The 13,004-nt window shown below is 41.1% G+C and overlaps 1 long non-coding RNA gene across 1 annotated transcript in view; it reads left to right on the top strand.

Annotated features, from left to right (window-relative positions):
- LOC116580078 overlaps positions 1-13,004 on the top strand; it is a 567,258-nt gene that overhangs the window by 428,590 nt on the left and 125,664 nt on the right. The window contains exon 5 of the long non-coding RNA XR_004281498.1: positions 2,601-2,657. This is a non-coding gene — a long non-coding RNA (uncharacterized LOC116580078). The remainder of the gene's footprint in view (positions 1-2,600; positions 2,658-13,004) is intronic.

The following is a 13,004-nucleotide window of genomic DNA, read 5'->3' as shown; positions in this document are numbered from 1 at the left end:
CAAATCCCACTCTTTAAATACATTAATTTCAGAACTTCAATGCACTTATGAAACAGCTCCATAAATTGACATATCTTTATGCTGTCTGAAATATTCCATATTTAATAATATTTTCTTTAAACTGAATCACTTGAATAAGTTACTAGACAAAGAAATATATTTAAAGTAGAAACATTTTGTTACTGGAATGAATACTGAATGCTTTCCCCAGGTGAGCTCTCTTCTAGTTGCTTGGCATGAATGAATTGATTTATTCCTCACAGCAATTCAGTCAGGTTAGAGCTATTGTCATCATAATCCCCCATTGGAAAGATGAGAAACATGAGGTAGGGGAGATTAAATAGTTGCTTGATGTCACCAAAGAAGTAGGTGGTTGAGGCATGGTTGTGCTATTGGCAACTGAGAGGGGTGGGTAGAGACCAGAGATGCCACCAAACATCCTACAGTACGCAGCACAGCCTCCCATCTCCATCAGAGAATGATTCAGCACAACTGTCCATAGTGCCAAGGTTAAGAAACCCTGTTTCTGACTTTCCAAATGGTAAACAGATACAAGTATTGCTTGCCATTAATGGAAATTCAGGGGGGAAAATGAACAACACTGAAGAATCTCTAGAAGCTGTTGCTTGCCAGACTGGGAGTCTCAGGAGCTCTTTTTTTGTTGAAAAGAGATTGGCAAAATGTTAGATAGTAGAGGCTAGAAACTCTCTCCTTGGGTGCAATCAGAGGATTGTAAGAGATTTATATTTGGAATTAAACCCCTTTGTGTGACTCTAAGTCATTTATACCATGTCCATGTCCCTATCAAATCATCCCACAATCCACTGGTGCAAAGCCCATCCTTTGGGAAGTGTGGCTTTATGGGCTAGGTGGGTGATCTGTATGCCATGGGCCAAAACTAGCCCATCACCTGCTTTGTTAATTAATTTGGGGAGAACATAGCCACACCCATTCTTTTACATATCATGTATGGCTGCTTTTGCACCACAGACGCAGTTGCTTTGGGACAGCAGAGACCATTTAGCTCACAAAACCTAAAATATTTACGATTTGGCCCTTAACAGAAAATCTTTGCTGACCGTTGCCTAGAATTACACTTGGTACATAGTAGGTACTCGGCCTACTATGTGCTGATATTTGTTGAATGACTAAAGCCCTGGGAGACACTGCTCTCTGTCTTCCCTCTCCACCAGCACCTCCTTCTTCCTGCTCCATCCTACCCATGTCTGTCTGTCTGTCTGTTTGTTTGTTTGTTTGTTTTTGCATTTCCATTTTGCTCAACATGAAATGACAGCTCCATTCTTAAAACAAACACATGTCTAACGAGTAGTTGATCACTGAAAGCTGCTCCGTTTTAGGGCTCAGAGATATAAATGGGTCTCTCTGAAAGGGGATGGTGATGGATCACCATGTTCTCAGGAGTCTAAGCTATTCCCTTTCTCCTCTAGCTGTTGGCATTCACCACACTCTCTCAGCTCCAGAGCTAAGGGATGTATAATAGACACGGGAAGACCTATAAAAGTAACATCTGAAACTGCCGCAGAGCTGAGTATTGATTTATTCATTACTATAAATTTTTTGTCATTACTATGCAATTGCTCTATCTCAGGAAGAATTGATAGATGTGGTTGGAAGCTGCAACCCACTGTGCAAAACTTTTTCCCCCTTCTATAATTTCCTGTAACTCTTCTAAAGAATCATTATTCCTTATTACATAGCTCTGGCATGCCACCTATTTAGATAAATGCGTGAACAAGTGTGCAGTAAATATTCATAGTGGCCCATGTGTCAACGGTATATGTCACTAATTAGATAATTTAGTGGTTCAAATAAATAAATAAGAAAATAGAAGCACACCAAGGAAAATAGTGAAATAAAACACAGACTCCTTGTAGGAGTCTAGGCAAATAGGACAGCTTTTCAGGTTATAGGATCATCTATATATGTTGGAGGCCAATCAGAAGGTCACAGTGATACTTAATGATGCTGCTTGCATGTGAGAGAAGCCCAGACCCACGAGTGCCTATGTCAGTTTGGGTCTTCTTAGCAACGTACATGCTTGTTACTTAAGCAAGGCCACTCTGGATGGGTCTCAGGGGATTTGATGGCCTTTTGCCTCCTTTATCCTGCTCATTTTCTTGTGTCTTTTATTTATAATCCTGCTGCTACCAAGAGAACTGGGCTCAGGGCTTGAAAATGATAGGTTTAAGTTCTGACTCTGACATAAAGTAGGTAAGTTACTCATTCAACTTGGTCCTCAATGTTCTTATCTGTAGAATGGAAACATTTCTAATTTGAGGTATAATGGCAATGATGGTGACAATGAAATGTAAATGAGGCAAGAGACAGAGAAGCCTTTTCCAGAGTTCCAGTGGTCCAAATGGACCTTAGAAAACATTGTTTGTTTTATTTTAAATAAATTGTCTCAAGAAAGGTGAGCTATGCAGACAGAGCAACTATTTAGAGAACCAGGGTACTGGGAGCTACTATTTATTGGGTGCCTCCTTTGTATCAGGCATTGAGATTATAGATACTTCCTATAGGGTATCGACTAGAATTCACTTTGGTGAAGTAAAGGATGTTTTTCCCACATTTTGCAGATGGAGAAACTGAGGTTTAGCAACACTCAGTGTAACTTGCTGAAGGTGACAGATCTGGTAAGTGATGCCAGATGAAAATCTACCTTTCTCTGGTTCTATCTTCCATATCTGCTATGCTGCTGGTGATATGCTATGTTGTCTCCAGGTTTGAACTGAAAGGACTTTATTTGTTTTGCATTTTAGAAATTTAAAAAATAAAAAAGTGAGATTTCAATCTGAGTTGCCCAGATAGCTTGACTATACTGGCCAAATCCATAGTGGTCTTCCTCAATTGAGCAAGTCCGAGTTCTGTTTACATAAATGTAGTTATCCCAAACAGTCAGTTTGATTAAGGGTCTCTGTGGTGACCTTGTGAAGTGGTGTTAAGCAAAAATAATTGGATCTACTGAATCTTGAGATCTGGCTGATTAGCTCCTAATGCATGAATCTGACCTTAGCCCTTTCCAGTGGTGTGTTAGAATCTGAGGGAGATGAATTCACTTTGTCAAACAGCTAAAGCCCAGTCTTTGAGGCATGCCTAAACTAGTCATGGCCTTGTCTGAGCATATTCATTTCTCAAATGCAGATAGGATGAATCTGCATGTTTCCATTAAGCAATCATATAAAAAGTAAACTTATTCAAACCAGCTTTAGAGCCAGCCAGATTATCTGATCAAGATGCCACCTTTCTGGTTTGGGTTTATCTAGTCATAACTGAGAGTACTCATTAATTTATTTAACAAATATTTAATTTGCACTTCTGTGTGTCCACTGCAATGGGAGATACTGGAAGCACAAGGATGGACGACATTGTGTGAATGTACCTATTCAGGGAACCCTGGCTAAGAGCTTCTGCTGCTGCAGTTGTTGAACAATACAAATGCAGAGGCTTAGAGGGGTAAATGCACGGACATGTGGACAGGTGGGTAAATGAGTGACTTGATGGGCAGATGGATGAACAGAAGTGTCTTCATCATCTTAGTGCCTTTTTGAGCTTCCTTCTGACCTTCAGGAAGGCTCAGAATGACTTATTAATATCTCTATGACTAATGGTGGTACCCGAATGAATCTCTTCAGATTCCATATTAATATGCACTACTGCAAATTTTCTTTCTTTTTATTGATAACTGGAGTTCTAAGTCTTTTGTCTCTTGACTAGTTTTTGTCTCTTAGCCAGTTCTCATCTACATTTTGGTTACACTTTCTGTGTGGACTTGAATCAGAGTTTATCTCTACTTCTCTCTTTGAACCTCATTGGAAGCCTCCCAGTGACCACGTCTGTGCCCACAGAGGTGGAAGTCTACAAGGGTAGATAAATGAATAGATGCTAATCAATGGAAGATTGTGGGTAGATGGGGGAATGGGTGACCATACTGTTCACATTTGTTCCTCTAACGTTATTAGCACCAGTGCCTGGCTCATCATAGGTGATTACAGATTTAGTGAATAGGTGGTTAGGTGATTGAATACGTAAGTGATTGGGTGACTGAGTGAAGAAGTGCTAAGTAATTGAGTAGGTGATGAATGGATGAGTACATCTATGCATGAATAAGTAGATAAATTACTCTATTGGTTATTGGGTAAGTGGGTCGATAAATGAAAAAAATGGTAAGTAGATGAATGATTAAAAGGGAGTATATGGGTGGATACTTGCATCAGCAGATGAATGGGTGGGTGGGTAAATGGATGAATAGATGAATGGATAGGTAGTTATATGGGTGTGTAGTTGCCTGGGTAAAACTTAGAGGATTTAGGAGTGAGTGGATGATTGTGTGAATAAAAGAATGGATGGTCGGATGAATGTTTGGATTGTAGCCCTAAAGCTTGTTGGGCACTGAGAGAAGACAGGCTGATACTTAAACTCTGCCCTGATTATGGCCAAAGTAAACAATCCTCTTGGTTTAAGGGAATGATGCTGCTGGCTTTGAGAAGATTAAGGGCATGGCACACAAGGGCATGGAAAGTCTGACTGGCTGGCCAGAAGAGTGATAATGACTCGTGGTTTCCAAGCACTGTTTATAAAATAACCAAAGAAGCAATGAGTGTGTTTCTTGGGTTCCTTGAGGCCACAGAGAGGAGGGACATAACCTCAGCACATACAGCTTCATGTGAAAGTCTAGTGAGCACAGAGTGCATGACTGCTGGAAGTTATACACCCACTGTTGACCAGATGACCTTGCTATTTTCTGCTTTTCCTCTTTCTTTCTTTCCTTCCTTCCCCGCCCCACCCCCGCCCCCGCAACTTCCTTCCTTGTTTCTTTCTCACTACTCTGGCCCAGGCAGGGATGACCTAGGGCCAGAAGGCAGAGCCTTCTGGGAACTGACCCATGCTTTGCCTTGAAATTTGGAACTTCACCTAGGAGACCAGTTTAGACTTCTAGCTGAGCTGGCTGGCTGATTTTCCTGCTTAGGATCATTTACCTCATATGTGTTCTGATTAACTAAAAGGAGCTGTGGTGGAGAGTGAAATGAGCATGGGGCTTGGATCCAAACAGACTTATTGTCTGGTGACCTTGGGAAGTTTCCTATACTTTAAAATTCTGCGTTATCTGCTAAAGATAATGAGGCGAGTATATAAAATTAAAAACACTTGCTTCATTTGGTTAATGTAAGAATTAAAAGAAATAATGTGAAAGAATCATTACCTGATTGGTACCTACTAAGTGTCTTATATAAGTTAATAATTCTTCTTTGTTTTGTTAATTCCTTAATCTCCCTCTCTAGCTAAGGTGCATCAGACCATATGAGGATATGGCTTAGGTATCAAATGGGCCCATTCACTTGGTCCACTGAAGACTTTAGGAAAACAGTGTAGTCATGCTTAAAACCACATATGGTCCATCACCCCATCACTGACATATGATCACATCCACTCCCAGGTCCTTATCCAAAAGAACTGAAAGCAGGGACTCAAACAGATGCTTTTACACCAATGTTTTATAGCACCATTGTTCAGAATACCAAAAAAGGTGGAAACAACTCAAATGTCCATCAGCAGATGAATGGATAAACAAAATCTGATGTATCTATATAATGAAATATTCTTCAACGTAGTAATTGTAATTGAATTCTGACACGTGCTATAATATAGATGAACATTATGCTAAATGAAATGAGCCAGACACTGAAGGACAATTACTGTATGATCCATTCATGTTGTATGACCATTCATATTCAGAGACAGAAAGTAGATTAGAGATTACCAAGGGCTTGAGGGAGGAGGATGGGGAGTTACTATTTAATGGAAACTTCTGTTTGGGCTGATGAATAAGTTTTGGAAATTGATAGTGGTGATGGCTTCACAATACAGTGAATGTACTTTATGACACCAAATTGTATACTTAATTTAATTATTAAAAATGATTAAAATGGTAAATTCTGTTACATATATTTTAAATTAAAGTAACACATGGCTATTCAGGGTCTTTTCTTGTTCCATATAAATTTTAAGATTCCTTGTTCCAGCTCTGTGAAAAACATTGATGGTATTTTGATAGGGATTGCATTGAATGTGTAGATTGCTCTGCGTAGCATACAAATGTAGTGATCCGAAGGGACACCTGCACCCCAACGTTTATAGAAGCAATGTCCACAATGTCCACAATGGAAAGAGCCCAGATGTCTATCGATAGTTGAATGGGCAAAGAAGATGTGGTATATATATATATATAAATAATTGAATATTACTGAGCCATCAAAAAATGAAATCTTACCATTTGCAATGACATGGATAGAACTAGAGGGTATTATGCTAAGCGAAATAAGTTGATCAGAGAAAGACAATGATCATATAGTCTCACTCATATGTGGAATTTAAGAAACAAAACACAGGATCATAAGGGAATGAAGGGGGAAAAACAAGATATAACCAGACAGGGAGACAAACCATAAGAGACTCTTAACTATAAGAAACAAATTGATGGTTGCTGGAGGGGGCGGGGGTGGGGGGTAGTGTAGCTGGGTGATGGGCATTAAGGAGGCACCTGATGGAATGAGCACCGAGTATTATATAATACTGATGAATCCCTGAACTCTATGTCTGAAACCGATAATACACTATATGCTAATTAATTAAATTTGAATAAAATAAAATTTAAAAAGATAACAACGATTTAAAAAAATATATATTGCCCAGAAAACACCCTCAAAAGAAGAAGAAGAAACAGATGAAAAAGATTTGCACCTGTGAGCTGCAAAGATGTACCTAAACCCATGGGGTCAGACAGCCTAACTCAACCAGTTAATCTCAGCATACGGTTAAGTTATTCTATGGCAGGTTTGCTTTCCAGGATGGGAGGCAGGAGCAAACAACACTAGTTCTACTTTTTCTCCTATTACCGCCAGCCATCCTCTTATCATTCATGTGATTGGCTTCTGTGAGATAGAGAGCTAGTGTTTGCCCGCCGTTGTTTTTTGACTAATTTAACGTTTAAATTTCTGGAAGTGAAGGTGTGACTGGCCTAAGCTCTTAGAAGAAGGGGTTGGACTCTGGACAGACAAGAACACCAGCAACAAAGAGGAGGGTCATGTTAAGACTGTTCTTACCCCTTCCCCCGTCAGTGCCCAGAAGCCTTGAAATCCATCTTACCCAGTAACCCTTACTGTTCCCTGATATTTAAACGAGGGAGGTCACAGAACAAAGTAAGACTTTTCTGGCCCAAACGTAGAATGGCATACATGGAAAACCCAAGCTCTGCTGGAATCCTGTTACAATATATGAAGAGCTGGAGGCTCAATTATGGGTACTATGAGGACAAAATTTCAGACTTTGCTCTGGCTTTTGTCAGCTTAAGGCTCTTAAGGTAGTTTACACAAAGATTTGTGTGTCTGAATTTTTCCCTGGCAGGTTCTCATTATAACCTAGATAACACAAATCCCGAATATTTGTGGTTAGCAACAATAAGGAATTTTCAAGTCATCTGACATTTTCTAGCCATGTAGATCACCACCTAGGATCAATATTCAGCTCTGAGACAAAAGGAGACATAGATTGTGGGAAAGTTTTTCATGGTTTGTGCAGTGTCTGAGTTTCAACTCCTTAACACCTTCAACTCTCTTTGTCCCTCTCTTTCTCTTTCGTTCATCTGCACACACACACACACCTTTTGCCCTACACAGGGTTCTTTCAGAACCACACAAAGGAAAAATGTGGGTATCTAATCACCCAACAAGAGTATCACCAGCCAGGACCGCAGAAGGGGGAAGGGACATTTAAAAGTGAGGTTTTTGCCTCTCTTTCCTTTGCAATCTCCTGGTCATAGGTTATACCCTTTGCTTCCATGGCAAGCTGGTTTCAGATCTTCCAGAGTTGAGCAGAACAACTGTTACCACATTGGTAAACAGAAGACTGTTTACATAAAAAATATAGATTTCCTTTAAGCGCTTTGCTTAAGCCTTTAGTACGTTGAATTTACATTATTATTGTTTATGTTCCCAGAAGTCGGCAGGAGGATGGCCTTGCTGCAGTTTATGTGGTTTCATGATTCACACTTGATGAGGCAGCTATCACGCAGGGTGGGGATGGGGAGGAGGGGAGAGTCAGGGAAGCGCAAAGAAGATTAGAGCAAGCTCACTTGTGGGATCTATAGCCTTAACGTAATGGTACAGCCAAGGGCCTGGGGATTTCTGAGTCAGTCTTTCAGATTCCCAGACATGTTTATCAGTTTTGAGTTTCAAAACTGGCCCACCCAGAATAAAGCTGCGTCGCACCTGATGCTTCACTTTGGCTGTGTTATTCGGGAGATTCTCCTGAGATCCAAGCTCCTTCCCCAGCTGTCCGCTTGACAGTGTACGCAGCTCCTGTCTCCTGGGTCCTGAGAATGCCATGCGGTGATCTGCTCTGCCGGCCTGCTACTGGCTGCTGGCTGAGCGCTCCATCCAGATGTGTTTCCAGGCTGGAGTGCCCTGGTGGGGAAGGGGCATCTGACCTCAGTGTCAGAAGTTTCACAGTTTGAAACTTGGTAATAATCATATGGGCCACCTCCTAATGGTGTGTCCAACTCAGAGCCACATCAACTAGTTTTCCAGCCAGATTTCTAAGACAGGATGGGGCAAAATCAGGAGAATGTGTTCTCTTATGAGACATTGAAACCGAATGGATAAAAACCTGTGTTTTGGAAATACTGGAATCTTTTTTCGTTGGTTTGCTTGAATCTTTGTTGTTTATTTTGTTTTTGAGACCCAGGTCTGCTTCTTGTTAGCTCCATGGTTTGGGGCAAATTTCTTAACCTCTTTGTGCCTTAATTTACTCATCTGTAATTGGGAGATGCTCTACCTCATCAGCTTCTGAGAGGATTAAATAAGATAATACATCTAATGCACTGGGCAGAGTACCTGAGTTGCTGGGGATATTAGAGGAGCTTCAAGTTGCTGACATTTACGGGAGTAGCTTGAGAACCAGATGATCCAAGGATCTCACTCATATTCTGTTAGTGTATATGCCCACGAAGGGACACCTCATCCTCTGAAACACCACAGGACCATCTTTTCATCAATTCTTCTGGGCTCCACATGTCCTGGACACTTAATATTTTAATTCATAAGCTTTCTTTGATAAAAAGTCAAACCAGATATGGCCACCAGACATGAATTAGTGTTTGGAGACAATGTCTTTTATCAAGTATGCTAACTTTGACAACTAGCTATCTTTTCTGAAGCCAATGCATTCATCCCATTGTTTCTTTATTACTTTACCCAAAAAGTATTTATCAATAGCCTTCTACATGCCAAGCTCTTTGCTAAGTGTTGAGGATGTTATGGTGAGCAAAACACACAAAGAACTATCACAGAACATAGAATCTAGTGTGGGGGGGGCAATTACAAATAATCATAAAAATATGTGTGAATTATAGATTATTGTAAGTGTTATGAAGGTAAAACACAAGGTCTTATGAGGATGTTGAGGAAGCTCCCTGTGCATCTGAGGTGAGGGTTATAGGAAGGTCCATCTGTAATAACAATGCTGGAGTTGAAAAATAAGGAACTAACAAGGTTGAAGGGTTTGGAGGCAGATAGGGAAAAGTCATAGGATGTTCTGGTTATCTCCTGTGAGATATTGAATCACTCCCAAACTTGGTGACTTTTAACAACACTTTTGACAAAACTTGGTGACTTTTAACAACACATCTCCTAGTTCTGTGGTTGACTGCACTCAGTTCGGTGATTTTTGCTTGGCGTTTCGGTCAGTTGTTGACTGGGACTCCACTAGATTGGACTCCCAAGATGGCTCCCCTGTGTGACAGTCGATGCTGACTATGGGCTAGGAGCTCAGCCTGGTCTGCCAGTGGGGCATCTGTATATGGCCTCTCTGTGGATCTTGGGTTTCTGACAGCATGGCAACCAGGATTTGAGGGGTAGAACCCCATGAGCATGCTCCAGTGCGCCAAAGTATATCCTATAGGATCTCTTACAACCTAGCCTCAGCAATCCCAGAATATCATGTCTTTCCTATTCTAATTGTCAAGTGAGCTGCCAAAGCCAGCTCAGATTCAAGAATAAGGAAGAAACAGATTCCACTTCTCAGTGGTGGGAAGGCACACCTTCACTCCCCTGCATGGAGTGAGGAACTCATGGGCAGTCAGCTGAGAAACAAGTTACTCCATGTGGCTTTTGCTCTTGCTGTTCAGCCTGGAATGATCCTCCCTGAAAGAGTCACATGACCCGCACCAATTAGATCTCAGTTCAGAATATCTCCTTGATTCAAAATATCTTTCTCAAGGAGGTTTTCATGAACTTTGACCTTGGTATCCAGTCACTTTCTTTTCCATGATTGTATTTAATTATTTTCATAGTACTTATCAATCCAAAATTATGCCTTTATTAGATTATTTTCTTCAACCTTCCCACAATTAGCCTCACATACCCATGAAACATAGACCTCATAAGATCATAGTCTTGGCCACCAATGTATCCCCTAGAAAAGGGGGAAGGAAGAGTAATTACTGAGTGAAGGAAGAGTATTCTAAGTAAAAGAAATGGCACGTGCAAAGATCCTGAGGCAGAAAGCATGTAATCTGAAGAAATGAACTAAATTGTGTGTTGGAATGGGGGAGTGGAGGGTAGCTATGTGCCTGGGGGGCTCACAGCGCATCCCGCTTGGTCACAGTCAGCCTGATTCAGTCCTGACAATGGTCACTATTCTGAAGTGCAAAAAGTATGTGTATTTTATGTTATATAAGCACTCTGATTTGAATGTGTCTAACCAAAATGACTTATTTCATGGAAAAATGGAACCCACTGAATTTGGGCTCCTTTCTCTAATGTCTTACTCTTTCTAAAAGTAATTGGAACCAAAACAATAAAAAGACTCACAAACAACTGAGTGATGACCACCTATGTACCAAGATGTTTGCCCTTTTCAGGTAGATAGTAGGGTCCTATTTCCCTTATTTCTTACAAACCTGGGATTTGATATTTTCAATCTCCCCTTTTTTATAACAATGATGACATTCAGATCTCAAAAAAGTTGCCCAAGTCTCTCCAGTCTAAAACCAGTGGATGCTGGGTTCAGACATAGGTCTGCTTTACCTCAGAGCCCTGCAGAATTTTGGGTAATGGCCTAAGTTGGAAGAAGAAAGAAATCAGGGAAGACAAATGTCTAAACCAAACCCCAGAATGATATATTTTCCCTGTGGCATTGAATCAACTTGCTGAGCCCCATGATAACTGGCCAGCTCTGATTATAAGGCAAGGATGTGATTCCTGCCTCAATCATGACTGAATAACCACTAGTTAGGAATCATGAAAGGGCCCAAATGAGTGCAGTGGGGGTGAGGAAAGGTCCATGGGTTGCCAGAGAAGAATACGAAGCCAGTCAGAGGTGGGGACACTTCAGTCATGCCCAAAGCAAAGCCACCAGAACATCATGTTCTTGACCAGGGCAGGGGAAGGGGGCTGGGGAGATTGTTGGCAATCCATTGGCTGACAGCCATGGTTTTTAACCGGATGCTCACTCTTCAAGGAGAGTGTGTGTGGAAGTCACATCAGGGGATTCCCAACTGGCTCTCACTTTACATCCTCTAGGGCCAGGGGCTCTCTCCCCTAAACCCATGTCAACCATCATCATTTCAATATTTTCCTGTGCTTGAATGGTCTTCTCACTTAGTATCTCAGTCTATGTTTTAAGCTATTTTCCTCTTTATTTTTTCTCCATATGAGGAAAACTTACAAAAATATACTTTTATTGAGGAGATAGTATAAAAACTTACCTTAAGTTATACCATCTGTACTGTTGGACACTTTGGATTTTTGTCTGGGAAAGGCAATTTCTTTTCCTTGTTTTCTCCTCCTGTTCTTTGGGAAGCCCTAGGAATGATAATAGAGAGAGGAAGGAAGGAAGGAAGGAAGGAAGGAAGAAAAATTTCCAAAGGGGGGAATAAACTTTCATAGTAAACCTGGAAATACGAGAAACTAAGCTGCCTAACAGGTACTACAGCCAATCTTGAACAATATGTTGTTTCTCAGATGGGATATACAACAAAGGGATATACTGAAGACTTTGTATTAGACTTGGAGATCCAGTGGTTTGTTCTACTTATTTCTTACATTGTGTGTGTGTGTGTGTGTGTGTGTGTGTGTGTGTGTGTGCGCGCGCGCATGTGCATGCATGCACACTAAAGCCAAGATTATTTCCCTGCAGAAATCATAGGTGGGTTTGGAAGAGGAGGGTGGGTTTGGAAGAGGAGGGAGACTCATTCTGTCAGTGCAGACTATTACTGAAATTGATGTTCTTGGCCTCCAATCAAGGTATTTACCTTGATGCCCGCCAGGGTAACTATAACCCCAGCTGAACCCTCACCTCCTAAACAACACCCAGAGCCTTCAACACCTATTCTTGCCTGCCCCAGATCCTTTCCTGACTCATTACCACTGCCATCTTTGGCACAAAACCTCGCTATATGAAAGGTGAATGGATCAACTGAAAATGGACTGGTGAGGAACACGAATGTCCATACCCTTGGACCAATCCACCAACCACTGATGGGACTCCAGTGACCGCTCTAGTTTCAGTGGAGATGTTATTGAACTCGAGCTTGGGATTAGAATTCAGGGATCTCATTTTCTGCCATTTGTTCAAAACCAACTGTGGGTAAGATTCTATGCTACTATGCCCTTTTTATAGAAGAGAAAATGGACTCAGCTGTTAAGTTGTTTAAGGCCACGTGGGTCTTGAGTGGAAATATGATTTCAATCAAGTTTTCTCCGACTTCGAGGATGGAGTCAGTCATTCATTTAAAACTGACCACAAAGAAGGTCCAGTTAGAAGAATGGGATACCTTTACTTATTCCTTCACCCATTCACTCTGTACTTACTTGTGGTTTGCCATGAGGAGCTCACCAGCAGGCTATCAGGCGTCAGAACTATAGAAATAATAGTCATAATCTCTACCCTCATGGAACCCATGATGCACCTGCGTGTGTCTACTG

The sequence above is a fragment of the Mustela erminea genome, chromosome 19 (genome assembly GCF_009829155.1).
Source record: "Mustela erminea isolate mMusErm1 chromosome 19, mMusErm1.Pri, whole genome shotgun sequence".
Lineage (NCBI taxonomy): Eukaryota > Metazoa > Chordata > Mammalia > Carnivora > Mustelidae > Mustela > Mustela erminea.
Note: the sequence above shows the minus strand (reverse complement) of the source record. Positions and strands in the feature narration are given on the sequence as shown.